At 35.2% G+C, this 25349-nt stretch overlaps 1 protein-coding gene across 1 annotated transcript in view; it reads right to left on the reverse strand.

Moving 5' to 3' along the window:
* The window catches only part of rsh (Rap GTPase activating protein radish), a 1018586-nt gene extending 993475 nt beyond the window's left edge, over positions 1 to 25111 (reverse strand). The window contains exon 1 of the mRNA XM_081726479.1: positions 24679 to 25111. The gene's annotated coding sequence lies outside the window, so the exon portion shown is untranslated. The remainder of the gene's footprint in view (positions 1 to 24678) is intronic.
* Between the last annotated feature and the right edge of the window lie 238 nt (positions 25112 to 25349).

The raw sequence follows: 25349 nt of genomic DNA on the forward strand, positions 1-25349 counted from the left end.
CAGTGCTGCCGCCATTTTGCGTTTTCTCGATTTCAGGCATTTACGTTGTTTTGAAAATCTCAGCATGTATTTGCCCTAGCAAATTGAAAATTGCTGGGCGTGTCCAACTTGTGCAGAGCTAAAACTTTGTCCTCTTAATATTTTTGCCTAAAACCACTAGAAAAGAGTGAAATTAGGGCCTACAGTAGCAACATTTTTGGACATGGAAGACATGTTTGGAAAGAGAAAACAACTGACGTAGAGTCTGAATTTGTGTGTGCATGTAGTCCGGAGTTACGTTTATACTAAACAATTTGCAGACCTGTAAGTGCTCCCAAAGGCCTGAAAAAATATCGTAAAGTTGAGAAATTATGCCAATTTCGCATATTTCCAATATCCGAAATCCATATTTCCAATATCCGAAATCCATATTCCATATTTCCAATGTCCAATATCTCCAATGGGCCTGGATAAAAAAAAATGAAATTTTGCGAATAGTTACTCCTTTAGTATACCATAACACACAACAAACCGCGTTTTGTGTTCTTGAGCAGTAGGGGATCAAAGTATTAAGGAATGACGTCATAATTTAGGATGTGTTTTGTCCAGAAATTGAACTGGAAAGTCGTTGTTATGAAGTAAACTAAAGTAGGATGAATGGCTAGTCCAGTCAAGGCTCTCAAGCTCCTTTCTTTCCTCTAGTTATGACTCACTGTCTTATCACCCACATCAGGACTGCTATATCAATGATATTAAAACATGGTTATGCTTGTTTTAACTGTCAACACATGCAGAAGACTGTTGTCCTTTTGTTTGATCTACATTCCCCAGTCAGTGAACACTTACTCACTGTAAACATTGACTAGGGATGCGCACGAGACAAGATTTGTGGCTGTCTCGTCTCGAAAATGTGCTGTAAAAGTGATGTCTCGACTCAAAAATGTATATTTCTCTATTGGAAGAGCCGTGTCTCGACTCGAATTTGGCAGGAAAATCCTGTCTCGACTCGTCTCGTGCGCATCCCTAACATTGACTATATATATGTATGCATATCGGGTGTTCTAAAAGTGGCGCCCACAGACCACAGAACATTATTCTACAGGCCAAAATAAAGCGAAAATATCATATGATGGTTTGCCCTCTGGAGCCTCCTTCAGCCACTATTGGAAATCAAAATTTCAGAATGTGGCAACGTTGCAGATAAACTTGGAACCATTAGTATCCCTCTACAAATACATCAAGCTGTTAAATCTATTGCTACACGAATAAGTGATGCTAGTATCGATCTATATCGACTTCAGCTGCCATCTGGAAAGAATGATTACAACTATTTGATAGATTAGTAGATTTACTCTACAGTCCTTTATTTGCGACGTTGCCACATAGTGTAATTCGTGTCTCCGGACAGGGACCCGAAAGGTATACAAATATGCACCATGTTTAACACACCCGATATATATAGGGTGTTGCAAAATAAGTGTTACAACTCTTGGGAGGTGACTTCTGCCACTGAGACAAGAAGAAAAGTTCTCTTCAGCTTTCGGCTATCAGACATAGTTTCGGATCTACAAGGTGCCGAAAGTGTGGGAAAATGACTTTCGGACGCCAATAGTTCGGAAACTATCCAACATAAAGAGGGCGGATAAAAAATTCACTGAAGAAGTCATACCTGCTGTATTGAATTTTGCATGTTTCACAATTCTACCATGCACGCGCAAGGGATTCCCCAAAGGAACGTAGGGAGTCCCGGATAATTTGCCAAATGAAAATTGGTCTAAATGGATATGAATTGATGGGGTTTCTACCAGGTAACAATAATTCATTTGTATTAAATCGATATCTGGAACAAATACAAAATGGCGGACCCCTTTATGCCTGTTGTGTGTGGTTGCATAATCGCCAGGTACAGATGCTGGCCAACAGTGACGTTCTGAGTATTAAGTGTATCGAATTTGTATTCAAATGCTCTAGAAAGACATCTGGAGTGTCGCTAGAACAAAACAGATGAAGCAGGGTGATTCACATGTGTGTAAACACTTAACAAAAAATGTCCAGAAATGCACTTATACTAAGTAAACGTCAGTTCCAAGCGTCGGAAATGTAAGGAATAGCATCATGAACATGAAAGCCATTGCCAATTCACCAATAATATTCCATCAATCCGATGCAATATGATCTGCACGGTTGCATATCGATAAGGATGCAACAACTGAGGCCAAGTTGAAATTGTGCAAGGGGACTCAGAAACTGGGTAAACTAAATAAATGTCAATAGTGGGATCGCATGATCGATATTGAAATGTGGCGAATGTGTGTATTGATATCAACATGTAGCTAATGGACAAATGTCAACATGTCCCACTACTGCTGGGACACGGTCCAACGTGCAAAAACTAGGAAAATAACGTTGTACATTCTGCTATTACATCTGGTGTACTTCTTGGTAGAACGTAACTAGAACACGATTGTATAAATGTCCCTCTTTGTTTGGGACATTGTCCCACAGTCGACACATATGAAAAGAAATCTCTTAATCCATGGTTCAAATTCTGATAGAGCGTAAAAATAACAAACTTGTATCATGTCCCACGTCTTCTGGGACATGACATACTCGAAATATAGGGAAATATCTCCAGAAATTCGTATTTTACACAACAGTGCACATGCCAAGACAAAGACGAAAATGAACCAATTTGGAACATGTAACACTACTGCTGGAATACCATACATATGGGAAATAAAACGACATGAGAAATAGGAAGAAACGTCTTAAAGCTCTGATTTTTTTTTTTTTTTTACAACTGTGCAGTAGGAATAACAAAATGAAACACACAAGCATGTCCGGATGGTGTACAAGATCGCTTGCCAAACAAAGTGGGTACTCCTCAAAGAAATGAATAAAGAGAAAGTGAGGCTCCCTCAAAGCCTTAGGGTGGTCGCAGTTTCCAATCTTACTGGGAGCCCACGTCCTTAGATTCAAGACCCGAGTAGTTATTTTCCTATTTTTCGCACGTGGGACGGTGTCCCAACAGTAGTGAGATATGTTGACATTTGTCCATTAGCTACATGCCGATATCAACACACACATTCGACACATTTCAATATCGATCATGTTATCCCACTAGTGACATTTATTTAGTTTATCCAATTTCTTAGTGAGTCTCCTTGCACAATTTCAACTTGGCCTCAGTTGTTGCATCCTTATGGGTATGTAAGGGGGACGCGGTGGCTCAGTGGCAGAGCGTTCACCTCCGGTGCTTGGGGTCCTTGGTTCGATCCCAGCTCGCGCCGTGTGAACTTTGTGGTGGACAAAAACCGTGTTCGTGGATTTTTCCGGGGTTCTCCCGTTTCCTCCCACTTTCTTCATTCCACCATTTCATTTATCTCTCGTCATCACCTTCTCCTTTAGCCTAACCGGTATAACCGTGGGACGTAAAACTTAAAAGATTTCAATATTTTATTTCATTTCTTATTGGTATGCAACCTTGCGCATCATATTGCATCGGTTTGAGGGACTCTTATTGGTGAATTGGCAATGGCTCTCATGTTCTTGACGCTAATCCTTACATTTCCGACGCTTTGAACTCACGTTTACTTAGTATAAGTGCATTTCTGGACATGTTTTGTTAAGTGTTTCCACACATTTGAATCACCCTGATTCATCTGTTGCGCTCTAGCGACATTCCAAATGTCTTTCTAGAGCATTTGAGTACAGATTCGTTATACTTAATACTCAGAACGTCACTGTTGGCTAGCATCCGTACCTGGCGATTATGCAACCACACACAACGGGCATAAAGGGGTCCGCCATTTTGTATTTGTTCCAGATATCGATTTAATACAAATGAATTATTGTTACCTGGTAGAAACCCCATCAATTCATATCCATTTAGACCAATTTTCATTTGGCAAATTATCCGGGACTCCCTACGTTCCTTTGGGGAATCCCTTGCGCATGCATGGTAGAATTGTGAAACATGCAAAATTCAATACAGCAGGTATGACTTCTTCAGTGAATTTTTTATCTGCCCTCTTTATGTTGGATAGTTTCCGAACTATTGGCGTCCGAAAGTCATTTTCCCACACTTTCGGCACCTTGTAGATCCGAAACTATGTCCAATAGCCGAAAGTTCAAGAGAACTTTTTTTCTTGTTTCAGTGGCAGGAGTCACCTCCCAAGCGTTGTAACACTTATTTTGCAACACCCGATATATATATATATATATATATATATATATATATATATATATATATATATATATATATATATATATATATATATATATGTGTGTGTGTGTGTGTGTACCCTAGATATGCGTATATTCATTGGGAAGATTGAGTTGTCAAACCGAGGTACAGACATCCAAAAATCACTTTCTCCAGTATCTAAGGGTAATGGAACATGAACATCTGTTTAAATTTCAAATCCATCTCCCCCTCACCGACTTCTATACTTTGCTGCTTTCTTATCGTCATCCGGAAGTGACAAAGGAAAGTAAGTCGAAGAGCATTTTTCATTTTTCTTTTCTTCCTTCTAATCTTCCAGTAAACCAGATAGTTGTCGAGAAAAGTAAGCGTGATAAACTGTCACTCACTTGGAGTCTAATCTTGAAAATTTCATTATGTTATTTACGGTAACAGGTCAGGATATAATACCGTAAATAATATAATGAAACTTTCACTGTTGAAGTGCTGTTGAAACTTCCACTGCGTAGCTAAAATACTGTCATTACTTTTGAAATACGCTTCAATCACAAAAGTGCAATATATCTTGGTCCAGCGCTCCAGTGTAACTAAAATGGTATCCTTCCTATTACACTCTACCCTACTCGGTTCTATGCTTGCTACGCGGCGTGCGATCTACCAACTATTGAAAGTGATAGATTGTTTCTGCCGGACCCTTCATAAGTCTATATAAATTATACTGGTAATAAAAAATATGAGTAGCCCTATGAATTATAATAGAATAAGGCCAAAAATTTATATATAATACTGCACAGTGGTGTAATGCTAGAAGTTTTGATAAGCATATTCTTAACCGTTTCCGAATATAAAGCGTCTAATTACCCGAATCTATGTTTGTTCTTTCCCAAATATGTGTATTCGCTGGATTATAAAAAATGTTAAGTGAATATTTGCTATATTATATCCCTAGTATTATTTTAGTATTCATAACTTTGATGCTGCCCTACAGTCTGTTGCAAAATTGATTTTAACTTATCGTTAAAGGCTTCATTCTCAAATAAAATGCATCGTATCAGGTCTAGACTTATAGGCCATCTGATGATGTTAGTCAATCTTATTTTTAACTTATTATTTAAAGGCTTAACATGCTAAAAGAATAATGTATCACATGAAGTCTAGACTTATAGGCCATCTAATGACATTATTCAATCTTGATTTTAACTTATTATTTAAAGGCTTAACATGCTAAAAGTAAAATGCATCATATGAAGTCTAGACTTATAGGCCATCTAATGACATTACTCAATCTTGATTTTAACTTATTATTTAAAGGCTTAACATGCTAAAAGAATAATGTATCACATGAAGTCTAGACTTATAGGCCATCTGATGACATTAGTCAATTTTGATTTTCAACTTATTATTTAAAGGCTTAACATGTTAAAAGTAAAATGCATCATATGAAGTCTAGACTTATAGGTCATGTGATGACATTAGTTAATAATGATTTTAACTTATTGGCTTCATGCTAAAAATAAAATGTATAGTGAATTTGAATACTTTATAATTATTAGATAATTTTTCTGTTATCAAAACGAATCTCTTCCTATATCAGCTTTGTGTACGTTTGTTTCTATTTTCCTTTTCATATCACAACAATAGTATAAAATGATAAAATAAAGTGAGAAATGTACTTCGTCTACTATCTTTTACTGGACCATATTCTGTAAACCCTGCAAATTAATGTGGAAAACCGCTAATGCTTTTCGCCTCAAGCAATCATTCTTTCAGAAAAAAGTTCTGGGGGGGTTCCGTTAGTATTCCGGGGGGCACTGCTGGTACTATTCTATTTATTATTATATCATAGACGTATTATTTGGTCACCTCCGGGGGGAACTCTCAGAGTTCCGGGGTCAGCGCTCCCCAAAAGCATGCCTGGAGGAAACACTGGTCTCAAGCCCCTTCTAACACATAACAGCACTGTTACACTACAGAAGTAAGTATAAATCAAATGGTGTAACTTATGAGATGTGAATTCATGCATACCTTACTTTTATTTTTTAAATATTAAAGTTGAGTCAATTTTGACCAATTCTTGGCATTTCGTGAATGATTTATTTTAACAAAGTAACTTAATTTCATTGTAATTCGGTAATATCGTTGTTTAAAACAAAATACGTATTTGCGTAAACTCTTGTAATAAGATACGAGAAAATTATACTGTTTGGTGAGTTGAAGCTTACGGTTTATCAATATTAAAAGTAGCTAGTTATGCAATCTAAATAAACAGAATATTACAACTCGATCAATTAAATATATATAAATAAATGACCTGTGATGCTTTCATTGTGTAAAATAGTGTCATTTCTTGCGATAAATATGAAGGATTAAAAATGACTTGACTTTTACATTCCAAGAGAAACGAATAAACTTCGTGTTTCGCAGGCTAATCGCTGGACATCGGATCTTATAAAGTTTACTGAAACAAAACGCAAATGTACAGTATAAGCATAGTGACTACATTAAGCTGTGCCTATGAAGAACTCCGAAATTTTAGTAAGCATGCACTACAGTAATGATCAAGAAAAAATTGGGTTTATAATTTTTGCCTTTCTAACCTCTTCTTCCCCCTTCAGCTTCGAGGGTGAACATACATTATTTCATCATGGTTTGCAAAAGTACATGATGTTATCAGTGTCTTTACACTATTTGGTAATGCGAGAAATCACTGCGAAGAAAAGAGGTTAGCTTTTCTGCACAGAAAGGGTGTTTATAATCAATAAATTAGTGTAAAAATGAATATTTGTAATTAGCATGTAAGTTAAATATATGGAGTAACAAGAATCTAAAACAATGTTGCAATGTTCCACTTTATTACAGTATTCAGATTTCTCTTTATCATGCATAAATTCTTCTTTGATTGAAAAAAAAAAAAGTTCTTATCAAAGTAACAGTTGGTCGTCATGCACTTCTGGATTTAGTTCACAAGTGCAGCAGATAAAATGAATTAAGGGTATAAAATATACGTACTGCTGATACCAGGATAAGTGAATGTTGATATTAGTTGGCAAATGCTTTGCTGATGTTTTGATTTGTGGTAATTTTTTTCATCAATATAGCAAAACGAATAATATGAGTTATATATTTATATATATACAGTTCTCTAAATGGAAAACAAAAATATGCATTATTACATCTAACAACCTATGGCCTATGGAACCCGAAGGTTCAATGCCGAGTTCTTAAAAGCTCTTCACTAACGTCTGTCCTTAGTCAACTGGATCATGTTTCTACTTTGTATTCCTATTTCTGCGAGATCCGCCTTAATGTTGGCCTCCCATCTGCGCCTAGGTTTTCCTAAAGGTCTTTTTTCCGATTGGATTTCCTGTTAAAACTTTGAACGCATTCCTACTTTCTTCCATTCTGGTTACATGATCTGCCCACCTGAGCCTCCCACACTTGATGACCCTAACAATGTTTGGTAAACGGTATAAATTATGTAGTTCCTCGTTATGAAGTTTCCGAGATTTCCCATTCCCGTTCCTCTTGGGTCCGAATATTCGTTTCAGGATTTTGTTCTCAAATACTTTCAGTCTATGTTCTCTCTGAGCAAGCGACAATGTTTCGCAACCACACAGAACAACAGGCATGACTGATGTAATACTAGAAATATTGGTAAGTATACGCTTAACTGTTTTGAAAATTATAGCGTGTATATCCCTCTGTATGCGCTATTTCTTTCGTTAATTTAAGGTGAGTACATGTTGGACTATAAACATATTAGGTGGATGTACGCCGTATATTTCCGTATACACCAGATATCTTTGATTATGACCTAATTGATTTTTTGAGGGATTGATTGATTACTGGTATTTAATGGGGAAGTCAGGAGCGAGGCTTCTTGTCTCCACCACCAGTCTCATTAAGGACAATGTCCAACAAATATGTATATTAAAGGTTCAAACTAAAACTCACAACGAAATGAAGTGAAGTCAAAATAAGAAACTAATATAAAACAAAAGAGAGAAATTTAAATTATAAATACAGTAGGGGATGTGAAAAAGCAAAAAGAAAAAATAACAAAATATAAAATAAATAACTACAAAATAATTAAGCAATCCTAGTAATAGTAATAAGATTGAAGTAAATGCAATGACATAATATTATACTTTTTGGTGAGAATACGCTACAATCCCACTGTAGCGTATAAAACATAGTGAATATCCACTTCCATATAGGTCGTTCTTTCGAAACTTTTAGGTGAACAAAAGTATTAAATGGGTATACATCGTATAGGCTCCATGGCATCCCTAACTAATAGGTATGTCCAAATATTATTGGGACTGATTTTTCTAACCAAGAGGGGGGGATAAATAATGGTCTCCATGACCAGAGACGTTCGTATGAGATGTCAGCTATACGACGCGACCTTCCTCAGATACCTCAGGGCCTTTGAAGTATGGATCGCGCCCATATTGAGTAGTTATTTTGTAGTGTAGTCAGGAATCGAGTCGTGCTTACAGCGATATGCTGACGCAAAAAGAATTTACTTTGAAGAATTTCAAACCTACTGAAAATACATCCGCAATATATTTGTTTTCTGGATGTAGCTTTCCGCGCTGGTATAGTGAATAGCGTCGGTACCTTTGGTGCACCTAATCCCGGGCTCGGTTCCCAGTGGGAGAGCGCAACAATTTGATTTTACAAATATTCACTTTCATTATTCATCTGTTTCCCTTAGCCTAATGTGCAATAAACTTAAGAAGTGCTATTTTGAGGAGTTGGAAAATAGTATTTGTACAGTCCGTAGCAAAAAACCTGCAACATGATCATGTAAGTTTATTGTAAAACGACGAAGTCTTCTGTTCCATAATAAATGTGCAGGGGAGGACGCCGAGGTTTCTCCTATGTGATTCGTGAAACTTAGAAGTTACGTTGATTCCCTTGGCTGTTATGCGTAGTTTCACAATAAACTTACTGCTCATGTTACAAGTTTTTTTGCTGCGGACTGTACCAACAAAGTGTAGTTTTGGAATAATTTTAAAAAATCCAAAGACAAAATTGTACCAAACAGAATTTTGTTCAATGGTAATACTGTTACAGGAGTAAAGCAAATTGCCGAAGTTTTTAAAGATGTATTTTACAATAATTTTAATATAAAAGTTAATAAACCAAACTGTGCTGTAGTTAGTAATCTGAACAGCAACAAAATATCAATTCCAGTAATATGTGAAAATGATGTTGCTGAAGTAATAGGTAAACTTCGGCCATTAGCATCTTCAGAACCAGGGAGCTTTCCAAATTATATCCTTAAATCATGCTCAAAAGAAATAGCTCCAGTCTTGTCAAATATATATACAATACCTCATTAAGGACAGGGTCATTCCCATCTAAATGGAAACATGTACATGTGATACCGATTTACAAGAATAATGACAAGTTAAATCCAAGCAACTACAGATCAATAACCTTATTGAACGTATTTCCTAAAGTATTTGAAACTATCATTCACAAATAGTTGCCTTTTAATGTAAAAAATATATTGCAAAAATCACAGCATGGCTTTTACAAAGGGAAACCAATTGTAACCAACCTCTGTGAAATAACAGATTTTGCCTACTATACAATGAAAAGCCGATCACAAACTGATGTCATATATATTGACATGAGTAAAGCTTCTGACACAGTTGATCATAGATTACTATTAAAAAGAGTGTCAAACATAGATGTAAAACTTTTGTATCTGAAATTCTCATAGGTGTTCCTCAAGGTTCTCCTTTGGGTTCATTGCTTTACTCAATTTTTATTAATGACTTACCAACAGTTTTAAATCATTCCAATATTCTACTTTATGCTGATGCAATTAAGCTTTTTAGAGTAGTAAACAATATTGAGGACAATGTTAGGCTACAAGAAGAGTTAAACAGAATCATTACGTGGTGCAAAGAGAACGGTATGAGTATCAATAATTGTTTGAAAACTAAGTGCATGACCTACAGTAACAAATCGCAATACTATGTAAGTCGATAGGAAATACAATATACTGTATTATAGAAATTTGACGCAATGGAGGATTTAGGTGTAACATTTGACAGGCCATTACGCTTTGGTGATCATATACAGAATATATGTAATGAAGCAGAGAAAATAATTGGTTATCTGTTTAGTCAGTGGCTTGCTTTTTGTCAGTCAAATACATATATACTCTTATACAAATTACTGATGCATCGGTGACTTGGAACAGCCTAACAAATACTCTCGTAAACAAACTTGAAATAGTCCAAAAGTGTTTTATTAGAATACCTTGTTTTAAGTTAGAACTTGACTACTACTCTAGCACGTATGAATATTGGATAACATACTTTAAATTGGAACGACTGGCTGACAGGAGAAAATTGATTGAATTTATATTTGTAGAAAAGTTATTTGACAATCAATGTACCTCGGATTATATTTTTAAAAAATGTAGATTTTAAGTTCCAATGGTACAACGTACAAGGATAAACATTTTATTGCAACCACATAATAGAAAACATATTTTAATCTCTAGGATTTTAACAAGCAATAATGAATGCATATCCTAAAATATGACAGAATTTTTAATATAACTTAGTAGTTCTTTATTTTTACCTTTAATTTTTGACATTTTTTTGTTTTAATAATTGACATACACTACACTATCAGTGTTTTTATTATTAATAACTTATTTAAAGATGTAAGCATAATTCATCACTTGTAATACATATATTATAGTGCTGTACTAATGTAGAATAAGACAAAGGGCTATATTTTAGCTGTTCTCAGCATGTAAAAATAAAGTTTATTATTATTATTATTATTATTATTATTATTATTATTATTATTATTATTATTATTATTATTATTATTATTATTATTATTATTATTATTATTATTAGAAATAACGAATCTATAACGTGACGGACGGCAATCTTACTTTCAGATATTGCCTATCATCAGTGACGTATTTAGGGGGGGGGGCTTCCGAGCTTAAGTCCCCCCGAAATCTTACTTAGTATAGTAAAGTATATGAAATATCTTGCAGAATTTTCACATTTTCAGGCAAAGCCCCTCCGAAACAAAATCGTAAATACGCCACTGCCTATCATGTTCCGAAGAGAAAAAATGTACTCGATGTTACTAATATTTCACGGAGGAGTAGGGGATCTATACTAATGTATTAGGTATATTTACTACTGAAAGATGTGCACATTGTGTTATTACTGTTCAAATTAAAAACTCCTACAACAGATAATATCCGAAGTTGCGGCACATGGGAAGCAATACCTAATTTATCTTATAGAAGAAATATTCATGTATGCTTCTGTCTAACTATTCATGTATATTTTTAAACACTGTCAGTGGGTTTACACTTGTTGAGTTCAGAAGGAATGAAATGAAACGAAATTTTAGTTTAATGACCCGCCATTATGTCTCTTGCGCTAATGGAGACGGATGTTTAAAGAAAGTGAATGATTGTAAAATTAATTTTTGCACTCTCCCTCTGGAATTCGAGCCCGGGACCACGTGCATCGAAGAAGCATGCGCTAGACTAGCGTGGAGGGTTTGCTGTATTCAGTAAATAAATGAATAATTAAATTCCAACAGAAAGTAGTATGGGGCCTCGGTGGTTCAGTTGTAGAGAAATCATCTCTGGTGCGTGGGACCCTGGTTCGATCCCAGCTCATTGTATGTGGACTTTGTAGTTTACAAACACTGTGTGTGTGAGTTTTCTCGGAGCTCTCTTGTCTTCGTCCATCTTCTTCATCCCACCATTTCATTCATTATCCTTAACATCTCCCTTAGCATGGGACCATAATAGTTCGACGTGTGCTCTTTCTTCATTGCTTCTCTTCCACTGCTTTCTTTGTAAATTTCTTTCTTTAAATATTAGATATATCACAAGCATTACGAAAACAACTATTTTCTGAGGACATTTTCTCAGGATTCTGAGGATTCTGAGGAGAGAATCTACATGTCAAGAATACCAATTATTTCATTAGAGCGTGTGATTCAACTGATCACATTTTCCGATAAGGTTTCCTGGTAAGAACACCGGGTTTGATTCCTGGCGGGAATTCATGTTGTTCGGATCCCAAGTCTCATATAGCTTCGTTGCTGAAAAGGACGCTAAACTCATTTTTTTAAAAAATAGACTTTTGTTTAGAATGACAATAAAGAAGACATTCCCATTTACCTCACTACTGCAACGTTTATTCTTCATCGATAACCAATGGCAGTGGCGTATTTAGTGGGGGGGCTTCCGGGCTTAAGCCCCCCCGAAATCTTACTTACTATAGTAAAGTATATGAAATACCTTGCAGAATTTTCACATTTTCAGGCAAAGCCCCCCCCCCGAAAGTTAGCAAAGCCCCTCCCAAAACAAAATCGTAAATACGCCATTGACCAATGGAATAGCTCGGACTAATGTTTGGCTGAGAAGTGAATATAAATGATACGTTAAATTCACCAAAGTTTAGTTTAATAAATACGTACTGTCCAATATTATATACTAGGTTAGAAAGAGCGTCTCGAATGCTGGGCTTCATCCTGCTAGTGCTACAGTTTGGAAACAGGCATACCAAACTAGTTTCATGGAAGTCAGTTGGGTCTATAAAGTACTTATTCGTAGTTTTCTCCATGAAGGTTTCTATTGATTGTGTATGTGTGTGAATTATCACATAGGGCCATATTTATGCATGGGTCCATAAGAACCATGCTCGAAGTGGCAATTTTTCAGGGTCAAGATTTTTTAAAAAAGGATTATTTTTTTTATATATACTTTAGTTCTACAAGTTTCAGAAATTTAATATGCTCATGCATGGGTAAGACATGGTGTTATTAGCTGATCTACTCTACATAACATTTTTCACTCAAATTTAACATTTTGTGGAGTGGTGAAAATTTCTTTCTGAACAACCCTGATTGTAAGATAAAATCAAGGTAAGAAAATTTCTTGTGTGAGGTAGAAATACTGTGAGCTAGCATCATGGTCAGTAATAGATTCTAACCATTTATAATGAGGAGGTGGCAATTTTAATTGTTGTGAGGGGACGCTATTAAAATGTGTAAATATATATATATATATATATATATATATATATATATATATATATATATATATATATATATATAAAATTCATCTGATTTGAGTATCTCTTCAAGTTGTTGAAGATCCAAATACTAGAAAAATGAAACGAAATCTTTCACTGTAACATCCTACGACTGTGCCCTTTAGGGTAAGGGAGAACAAAGACTCAGGCAAGGGAATGATGATAGAATGAGAATGATGAAGGAATGACGGTGGAATAAATGTGGGAGGAAACAGGAGTACCCGAGAAAACTCACTGACACGATGTTGTCCACCACAAACTTGCTTGACTGGGGTTGAGCCAGGGACCTCACGCTCCAGAGGTAAGTGCTTCACCACAGAATCACAGTGTCCCTCTCTAAATACTGAAGCAACACAGTACTGGATGTATGAATTTGGATAAGTCATACTATGATTAACAAAGTACACTTGAATGTAAGAACACCTACGTGAACCTAGAATTCTAGACTGACAGTCCTTTGAAACAATACACATACAGAAGAGAGAACGACCATTCATTTTACTCCATAAGAGCCGTAGATTACTTGGATAATAAACTTCACGAGCAAATCAGTTTTAGAGAGCATAAAACAAAGGTCTAAAAGAGCGCAATGAATATGGACGTAGTGGAAATAATAAAAAAAAATACACTTAGTCAATGTAATTCCACACGAATATTCTCTAACACGTTTAACTTCTCTTTATATCTTGGTTTATTAATATAGTGTTACATTGTGCATGAAAGATTTCTCGTATTTCAGCTGTCATATCTTCTATGGTAGCTAGTATATACTATAAGGTAAAGCATAATTCCCAGAATTCTATGTGAATTTTATTCCTAGCGGATGCTTACATGGTTCGGACGCCAGTTAAGTTGTAAGTCCACGTCTTACACAGTCTCACTGCTGAAAGGGGACTTGAACTCAAATCCGATTCAAATCTATGTGAATTGAGATCTCTTGTCACGAAATAGTTAATCTGTTTGTACTGGATAATTGAATACTTATAACTAAATTTTTATAAGTATTCAAAACTTATAAAACTTAATTCGGTCCAAATATCGAACTTAGATCTTTTTAATGAATTAAGCAATACAATAACAACGATTTTATTAAATCTATATTATAATAATAAAAGTAACTACGTTTGTGACTTAACAACTCTTGAACCACCCGACCGATCTCTATCAAATTTCAATAGAGATGAGGTTTGGGCCTGGAATGGTTTCTATCATTTCACTTTGACGGTACAACTTAGGGAAGGGAAAGTGGAAATGGAATGGAATACATTAAATTATGGAAAATGACCGAGTCGACGAACAGTGACACTTCCGATGCCCTTGAAACCCAAATTCATCCCTTTATGTCCAAAATGAAACTATTCTCCCTGTGCGTAAAAGTGGTATTCTGCTAGTCAGTGGTAAAAGTGGATCTAAAAAGGTAGGGGTACGCATGATATCACGCCGTGCCCCGTGACTATCTTTGCCCATTGTAATATTATTTGGAAGTGGGGGGACACCATTTTCCGGAAGTGGGGGAAGCGTCCTCCGGTGTTCTCCCTAACTTGCCCCTGCTGTTAGTCCTTCATTAAAAGCATATCAATCTACGAGTAACGCTCCTAATAATACACAGTCACACTAACAGGTGTCGCTACCTGGATGGCTTGTTTGATGCCAATAGATGCCGCTAGTGTGCAGGTATAAAACTATTGTGACGATTTAATTGCAACTTAAAAACTTAGATTGACTCAATTTAATTAATTCAAAACAGGACAGGGACTGTAACCAGGTACGTACGCAATAATTTATTTCGGTAGGGGTCTAAATTCAGTATAAGGATAAATTACATTAATATTTATAAAACCATCCCTAAATTAATTAAATTTACAGAAAAGTCAGGATTTGGGTGCAAAAGAGCATCTGGATCCACAGCGTATGTCTCTAGCTGGCTGTAATCATGTTTATTTTAGAGCATAAATATTTGTGTTTTTATATAAAAAAAATATATGGTGACAATCTAATTGCATCTTAAATTGTACTGTTTTAATTTAAGTATTTGAAAATTTATTCGTTTGATACTTCGATTTGAATTTAGCGTTTCTATCAACAGCGAGAATAATTTATGAGACGTGGACCAATAGCATAACGAGAATCACATGAGTTCTCGTAACGAATCAAACCTATTTGGAAATGAGTAATGATGACACTGAACATGAACATGCTTTGTTGTTTATTTATTAGCACTAAAGAGTTAGGGCTTTATGTAGAAAGTCGTTCTGACGCATGATTAGTGTCATACTAAAAAGTTCAATTAACATATGTTTCCTGCAGTAGTCAGGCCTTTAGTATGACTCTAATCATGCGGAAAATGACTCTGCATAAGGAGCTTAGAGATTTAAACACGATTTTAACCTATTAGCGTACAGAAGGCAGAAAGCTTGGGCCCCAGTAATAATTAATTCACACACAACATAAAATGTATTAAAGAAAATGTAAAAAGTAGTTCTGTGATAGGCCTATATTGTTATTCGTTGTTAATTGCTTTTCCCAATTTGAAATGTGACTTGTTTACAAGACATTAATATACTCCTAATTACGTTTACAAGTCATAAATATTCTCTTAATTTCGTTTACAAGTAATTAATGTTCTCTTAATTCCGTTTACAAGTCACTTATATTCTCTAAATTCCGTTTATAAGTCATTATTATTCTCTTAATTTCGTTTATAAATAATTAATATTCTCTTAATTTTGTTTATAAGTCATTTATATTATCTTATTTCCCTTTATAAGTCTTTAATATTCTTTTAGTTTCGTTTGCAAGTAATTAATATTCTTTTATTTCCGTTTACAAGTCATGAATATTCTCTTAATTCCGTTTACAAGTCATGAATATTCTCTTAATTCCGTTTACAAGTCATTAATATTGTTTCCATCAGTTTAGAAGTCACTAACATTCTCTTAACTCCGTTGCTGCACAACGTTAATCATTCTGTACATCATGATCATAATAAATCCCTATTCACAATTATTCCATATTGTGCTTTTAGCTTCCCTCCATGTACGTTTAATCAATTTATTCTCAATTAATTATCACACAGGTCCGTAATCAGTCCGATTTATTAGAGAGGGTAGAAATTAATACTGAAGAGACAATGACAGAAATTAACGAACACTATTTTCTTTCATTATTATTTATGGAATCTGTAACTGAGCTGCAGATCCATTTCGCTTGCAATTCTTGGCTCTATTTTTTGAACATATATTTATCTAAATAAGCAATAAAAAAGGTGGGAGTTAAAAATGGCAGCAGGTCAGCGTGCTAAGTCCTCCTAGCCATACACACTAGATACGAGATACTTTAGTTTATCTATGTTTATAGTTAACGTTCAGTACCTTGATGAATTATTCTTTGAAAGTGCCTCTGGTTCCAAGCCATGTTGTTGTATGGTGCAACTAATAGCATCATTTAAGATTATCAGATGGATTGGGGAGGGGGGAGGGGCAAGACTATTTACAGACATAATAGTTTCAAGATTTTATTACTATATTAGTGGAATTTATTAAAAAGAGCTTGTGTTTCTCAAACTTAGGGAGTGTCAGTTATCCCCCTGGCCTCCGCAAACTACTCACCTGGGAACGATAATAGAGTACTTGAGTCTCATATTTTTGGAATGTGAAAAGATAAATGAGAAATCCTTTGATATATCTATCAAGAAGCTTTTCACTTTACGCACAAACTTAAATTGCAAGAATTTCATATTATCTAGTTTTACTTTAATTTGAAAATTTTCTACCATATTAAGCTTCTATACCTAAATCAGATCTTAATTCAGCATCAAGGTCGCAATCTCTCTCTTCTCGATAAGAACTCTGGATGAAAATCATTCTGTTCTAGAGGGGACAAAAAATAATTATGGACGGGCACTTTCGGCTTTAGCCTGTCCATAGCTATACAAGCCTATTGTCACATTAACCGTTGTCGGGATTTTACTGAACGGTATCACCAAGTACATTAGACAAATATTCTCTCCTACTTAATATTGAGGCTATTGGAAGTGGTTACAAGAAGTTAAGTGATAAACCAGACAAAGTGTTTTAAAAAGGAAGTTGTTCGTGGTTCATTTATTGTAAAGGAGTCTTATAAGGAACGCAACTTTTGAAATGCCCTCAATTTCTGTTCTAGTATGTTGGCAACACTGAACGTTATGCAATTTTCATCTGTTGTATTTGTGGTTAGTAGTCACGGGCGCCGAATTGCGCTTGATCGTTATTTGTTTTCTGTACGGGTACTAATGGAGCGCTTCATGTTTTCATTATGACAACACGCTGCTCCGTCGTGAAGAGCTTCATTCCTACCCGTACAAAATGCCGATAATGCGCTATTCGGCACTCCGTAACACTAGTAACTAACATTATGACAACAGATGAAAATCGTGTAACGTTAAGAGTTGCCAACTTACTAGAACAGAAATGGAGGGCATTTCAAAAGTTGTGTTCTTTATGGAACACCCTTTACTACATAGCTACACATAGAAATGTCGGAAGAAAGCAATGTAGGGTCTATGCGTACTTTAGAAGATATGTAAACTGATTGAAAACTGTGTAAAAAAAAAAAATCTCTTCCTCTGAAAATCGAACCCGGGATCTCGTCCACCGAAGGTACTCGTGCTAATCACTAAAGTCCGGCTCAAATTTCTTGACGTCTGTCGAATAGTGTGCTGGTGTGACGCTGTCGGATTTTGCTTCCTTTCGTGTAGAAGCATAACGTAAATGATTAACGCGAGAAATTAAGATGTTGAAAACAAATTCGTTCTTACAAATTTATTAACGCTATAGTGACATATATCACAAGGACGTACCTTTGAGGTTGCTTTCTCCTAATCCAGTAACAAAGCTATTAGGCAACGTCGCCCAACTTGCATTGGATATTGTGAAAAGGAGAACACGCCTTAAACGTCAGAAAGTTTGGACCGGACTGTAGACCACCGGGAGGGCTATTTTATATGGGAAATGAATTCAGGGTAATTTTTACCTTCGTAAATTATGGAAATGTATATTTGATAATCTAGACAATTTGCGCCGTTACATTCCCTGAAAACTTAATTTTTCTTCAAGGGTGAAAAATGTTATAGGGAGACTGATACACAGAATAGCAGTATCTAATTAACTTGTGTGAAACAGTAGATAAATTTCACGTCAAATGCAGGGAGAAATATCGGTAACTGTTAAACTATTCCATCATATTTTTCTTCTTAACTGCTGGCTATTATTAAAGCATAAAATATGGAATTTGTGATTTTTTTCTTAAATACAGAGAATATGAATATTTTATTCTTTGTGTGAATTTTGGAAATTTCATCCTGAAGGAATGGTAGAAGAAGTAATTTTAGCATTATTACCAGGGATGTCATTTAGAGAGAACAGGAAGGAACAGTTCATTCAATGAATTTAATAAACACATAATTTTTAATAAATTGTATACTCATAAACTAACAGAAACGCGAAAGTCATATGTCGGTCAGCAATCTTGCCCCATCCCCCTCATCCCAAGGAATAATCTAAAATGATGCTGTTTATTATTACATCTTTGCTCTATATCTTTGAGTATTAAAACACGAAATTTGACACTAAAGGCGTGTATCTATTTAACGCTCTTGCTCAAATCAAAGTTCGTGGAAAAATACGAAAGAGATGTCTTGTTAAGGACAGCTAAATCGAGTGGTGAGTTTAGTGTGAGTTGTTTTACGTTCCCAGTGAATTTGAACTACAAAAGAGTTTATGAATAAATAAATAAATAAATCAGAATATCGTATACAGTGTTTTCTTCCAAGGTATACTTTTGGGGAGAGTTGATCAATGTCCTTCCGGAAAATGAAACCAAATCTTTCAGTGTAACGTCAAACGATTATGCTCTTTAGGCTAAAAGGAACGGATGAATAAGGCAAATGAATGATGATGGAATAATAGGTAGAATTATAGTGTAGAAGAAACGGAAGTACTCCGAGAAAACGAGCGGACTCGATGTTGTCTATCACAAACTTACTTGGTCGGAGATCGAACCAGGGACCTCACGTACCAGAGGTAAGTGCTCTATTACTGAACCCCTGTGCCGCTCCCTACGTCCTTCCGGAGCTAGCCAAATTAAATTACAATTACATGTCCCACCTGTGTTGAGCACGTCCTTAACACGTAACATCAATGGAACGATCGTCAATGCCATTCTTTTGGTCAATCGTGTTAAAATCGGAATTCGTGATTTTAATATTAATATAATGCCTCAGTGCAATTCTCTCACATTTTGGTTGTCTCCCTTCCCCGGGACAAAATTTTCCGAAAGAAAGCTTGGTTGTATAAGTTTCACATAGTTTTCTATTCCTCGTATCTCGTATGACGCAAAGACAGGTGCTAGATACAGTGATTGACTTTACCCTATTTCATATGGGTAATACTTAACATACGACAATGAACAAACTGATACATTCATATATATATATATACCTCCTTTTGAACAAATTCTAGATCCGAGCGTATTGTATGTAAAAATTGTGTAACTACTTGAACAGTCTTTTTGCTTCTTAATGAATACCCCCACCTCCCTTTGGAGAGCCCTATATTCTTATCCATTAACTGAATTACATCAAACAATACGAATCGTCTTTCATCAATTAAGATCTTCCTTTACAACCAAATGATTAACATTTCCTAATTACGATTGCGAAAACATGACCTTTTAAAGAGAAGTGAGTATCCACATTTTGGTGTTCTAAGATGATTGTACATTCATCAACAAAAGTGTATATTATAAATTAAACAGACTACATGTTGTTTGGATGACTTTCGAATAAATTGGCAACTTGGAGTGTAAATAGTAATAGACAACTTGTTTCGACGTTAGTAAGAAATACACATGAATGATCAGTAGTATCATACCGTTTTTGCTGGTAATGAGTATATACGTATGTATACGCAAAATAAATACTAAAACTGCGTACACATTTATGTTCCTCACAGTTTATTTTATGTAGCTATCGGTATTAAGTTATGATTTTAACTTCGCTAAAATAATTCCATATAATATAATCAAGCATACAATTTTAGTTTATTAGAAACTCGATTTTCTTAAAAAAAAAATACAAAAGTTTTTTTTTTGTTTTTTACAAAATTTAAAGAATCTACAGTTAATCATTAATGAAATGATCATATCATTTAGGAAACTTTCAGCAATCTTAAAAATCACTAAAGTTAACTTCAACTTTAACTTGTTAAACTCAGTCATGCTTCATCACAATAGCAAATTGATTTTCCATTATTTACAAATTTTTACGTTTTCCGTGTGAATCAACTGTGGGCCCCATTTTAAACGATAGGAACTCAAACTGACTCGATTTTCTTGTTCAAATAGTAGAATATATAACGCAGTGCAGATACTATTTTACTTTTAGCGTTGCAATAATTTTGTTCGTGTTGTTCTGCGGATCATTATTCCAGTGCCTATTTCAGCATTACAGATCCACTACGCATAGGGGTTTATCATTGATGTTATGCGTGTGTTTCAACAATTTATTTATAGTTTAACGCCCCTTTCAGAACCGAGGCCATGTGAGATGTACATAGTTTTGTTCCTTTAGATATATCTTTCTTTATATTATTTCTTATCCATATATTCACATTATATTACTGGAAACTGTTCTTAAAATAAATCCGAAAGTAACGCTGAAATTAATAGCGGTTCATGGTTCCTGAATTGAGTTTTAGGATATATTAAACTAAGAATATAAATTACTCCATATCAACGGTACTCAAAAAGCGACTTCAAAATTAAAAATTGAAGCTGTATATCATATTCAAAATTTAATTTTTCTCAATAAATTTTCCGAATTACAGGACTAAAACGAACATTTTCCCCAATCATTTTCAAGTACATCGTAGTATTAGTTGATTTGTATTAGAATAGTATCTGTCAGCACCGAGGACACTTTAAAGCAGGAGTGTTGAAATTTTTTCCAACTCAAAAGTCCCCAATGTTTCTTTTTTCTAAGGTAAAATCCATAATAAAACCTACATAAAAACACAATAACCCCTCCCTCACAAAAAAATCATTTCCAAAAATATACTTCAAAACTTGGATTGAAATAATAATCTTAATATGTTTATAATTACTTTCTTCAATCGCGTTTCTTAGTACACATCTAGTTTTAGAATTGGCTTAAAATATTATTTCTTAAGAGATCACCACAAGAACACAATATCATCGAAAGAAAAGGAGAAAGAGAGAGAAATAGAGAGAAAGAGATTCGGAATCGTGCATAACAAAATTTGTTTGCGCGCTATCCAATTCGCTGTTACAGTGTTCAACTGCAATCTATTAAAACGAAATGGATCTGGTTTGCCGTCACATCACGGGAACAAGGCTCAATCACTTGAAATAAATTTTTGAGTGCAGTTATCACGTATATCGCACTGGGTTTTTAAAATATTACTTTGATTAATATGCGTATTATAAGGAGGGAAGGTAGAGCAGAGGATCAAAATGTATCCGAAAGATTCAATACCTCACGATCCTCTCAAGTTAGGAAAATGAAACTTGGTATACACACTCGCTTAAAGTAAGTGAATCTGTGTACCAGCGTTTTTGAGAGTTCCCGTTTAAAGAATTAGATTTTATTTTACATTGAAAGCGATGCTATCTGTTGTTTGTTATCTGTCACAGGGTTGAATAGTCTGAAATCAGAATTTTTGGACATAGTACCTCCTTTGAGCTGAATTTTTATCATATTACTTTGATTTCAAGAGCTTATTGCAGGAGGTAAGGTAGAAGGGTTAAAATTTACTGTAAAACTATAGTGTGTCACGAGTCTGCAAAGTTAGGAAGATGAAACTCGGTATATAAAACTCCTCATTAAAAATAAGTAGACTTGTGCTTCACCATTTTGTGAGCAATTCCTTTTGAATTTGATCACACCACGGGGAAACGGTTGAACAGCTAGAAATGAACTTGTGAACATAGTTATTACCTATTTTGAGCTGAGATTTTTATTGTTATTTTTGATTAAGTGGCGAATCCTAATGGAACTAGAAGGGATTCAAAGTTTTTAGCCAAAAATACAGTATTTCACGACCCTGTCAAGTTAGAAAGGTGAAACATAGTATAGCTATAAACACCTCATTAAAAATAAGAGGACAAGCCTCTCACAGTTTGTGAAAACGTCCATTTTAATAGGTGAAGGGAGGCAATTTTCTATAATTTCTCTTCCTTCACATTTGAATCGACGGTGTCTCTCGTTTATGATCACGTCGCGACGAACTGTTTTAAATAAGTTTTTGAACATATTCCCTATCTCAAGCTAGAATTTTATGAAGTAACTTTACTTGAATGGTGTATTTAAGGGAGAAGAGGGCTTGAAATTTATGCCAAAAATAGAACATCTTATGAAGATTTTATTGTTATATTTTCATTGATATGTGTATCCTAAGGGAGGCTACAATATTTTTCTTGAATTTAATTCTCTCCATGCAAATAACTGATATTTTAGCTGAAATAAAAAGCAATGCGGCTACATTCTCTTTGTTTTTGTAGTACGTACTCGCGTATTAGTATAAACAAGTAATAAAATGTCTTTCTCCATATGACTGAAATCATAAACCTAAAACGCTTCAGTTGAGAAAAGGAAATTACTAAGGATATATCTTTATCTTCTCCACATTAACGGCAATCAGCTTGTGCAACTCGCGATTTCTTGCGTGTTTGGTGGAGTATGTGACGTAAGTACAATTATTGTATGTTACAAAAGACCCTTTAATTGTAAAATATATTATAAGATAGGAAATTGTTAATTGAAAATAAGAATTTAAAAATATCCATTTCCAACATTGCAGTTATTCAACAAAAAGGTGTTTCTATTATTTCTTTTTAAAAAAACAACAATATTCATTTAATAAAGCAATTCTTAAGTCTTGCTCCTGAACTTGAGGTACTATCCCAGTATTTGCCTGGCGTAATTTGAGAGAAACTAAAGGAATCTTCAGTAAGGACGGCTGGCTTAGGGATTTGAATCCTGAGTGTAATAGAGAACTTTATTCATATTCTAGATTATATTCGTAGAATTATCCACCTCGATGTTACCCTACAAAACTGACTATTTCCTTCTTTCTAGAAGTCGGAATATAAACGAGTGTCAATATTGCAAAGCTGTTCCCCGAAAAGATTGTGTGGCTCCACGGCTTCACTTGGGCGACATTTTCCCCCTTGTCCATAATGTTTCACGATTATGTACCGAAGCTGAGGGAGACAGGATGATAAAGGTTTTTGACGAAAGTGGAAGGCAATGGAAGAACCCCGAGAAAACTCATGCACACGGTGTTTGTCCTCCACAAAGCCCAGTTTGTGGAAGCTGAGATAGAACCAGGAACCTATGCCAGAGGTGAGTCACCGCGTCCCCACGAAGGGATTCTGTAGTTTCATGTGTACAATAGAACATACATGCTTAAATGATATTTTAAGAAAGAATATGGCTTTAAATACCATACGTACAAAATAAAATAACGATGATTTTTGCCCAATAGAAAACCAATTTTACCCAATAAATCCCACTTGGCTCGGGTTTTTTACAATCTTGGATTAAAGTCAGTTTTAAACTGATGTAGTGAGTTTTACAATTCTTTCACCAGAACACGAGCTCGGAGCATCGTGCAAAAGTCACGCGTGTCAGCAACTACAGATAAGGGCTATTTGCTATTGAATCAGTGCATATACTTTCCCCAATGTCTCTGTATAAAACAAAATTACATGAATTTTTTGAAGCTATACTTATTTTTTATATCTGAATTTGATTTAATTTTTGTAGGAAACGGGCTAAACAGTAAATTTGCTAGTTTGTGTCGGTGATCAAAACTTTACACGAAACTAAAGTTTGTTTAAGCAATAGAGAGAAAGAGAGAGAGAGAGAGAGATTTCTTAGCATCCAACTTACGGACTATATATTAAAAAACGTCTTTAGATTCCGTGCGGAAAGGGTCAATTTTCTTACAGAGAATACGCTATGCAACAGTCAGAAAAAGTAAGAAAATTTGACCGTAGAAATAAATTCTTAATTTGTGTAGTGTCAATGATACAAAAAATTTTGACAGATCAAACACAGTTACTTCACTGGAATCGAACTCAGGTCTCTCGCATAAGTGGCGAGTAAGCTATTCACAAGGAGTTCTAAAACGGTTATAAAATGACCAGTGATATTTTCAGCACATTGTACTTTCAAAAAGCATGATTGCGTGACATCGAAATATAAACAAGACTTCGCGTTTTGTAAATATCTCTTGTTACTACTGCTTGTAAACAATATAAACAAAGTAAGTGAAAAATAATTAATATAACACAGAGCCACGAACACAAAATATGAGTAGTACCAACCTTAATTTGTGCCATCATTGATTGGCAAACACTTTTTTCTTTTCCTAAATTTTGTTGTTAGTATGTTCCTCCTACGGAGAACGTTGGATGTTTGATGAGACAGCAGCAGCAAAAGCAACAACAATAGTACACAATAATGTAAGTCTGTCCCGGCTAGTGAATCCCCGCGCCAGGACACCTATTGAAACATCGGCGTAGTAGCACATATTTGAAAAACGCGTCACTCGCATATCTTTTAAAGAAACCGGAAAGGAGGGTAATGCAAATATTTACATCAGTAAAAAAAAAAAGAGAGAGGGAGAGAAACACACACATACACAGAGAGAGAGAAACAGTGTGAGAGAGGGAGAGAGAGAGAGACAGAGAGAGACAAGAAAAAAAAGTGAACACACTTTCAAATAACACACACAGGGCACTAAACTCAGAGCAGCCGAGCTCCTGTACGTGTGTGCACCATTCAACTCAACTGACTGTGGTGGGCCCCGCCTCGCTCGACAGAGCTCTACCCGATCCTAGCCGGCTAAGGCAACGTTGCCACATAACCACAAAAACCCTTTCTACAGTCATTACGCGCGCTTTTCAGTTCTGCAATTTAACAAACAATGAATATCGCGTAATTTGAAGACAAAAATGTGGCAACATTGTAATAAATAAGGTTACTTCCTTCCCTT

The sequence above is a fragment of the Thermobia domestica genome, chromosome 9 (genome assembly GCF_964235325.1).
Source record: "Thermobia domestica chromosome 9, izTheDome1.hap1.1, whole genome shotgun sequence".
In the NCBI taxonomy this organism is placed as follows: domain Eukaryota; kingdom Metazoa; phylum Arthropoda; class Insecta; order Zygentoma; family Lepismatidae; genus Thermobia; species Thermobia domestica.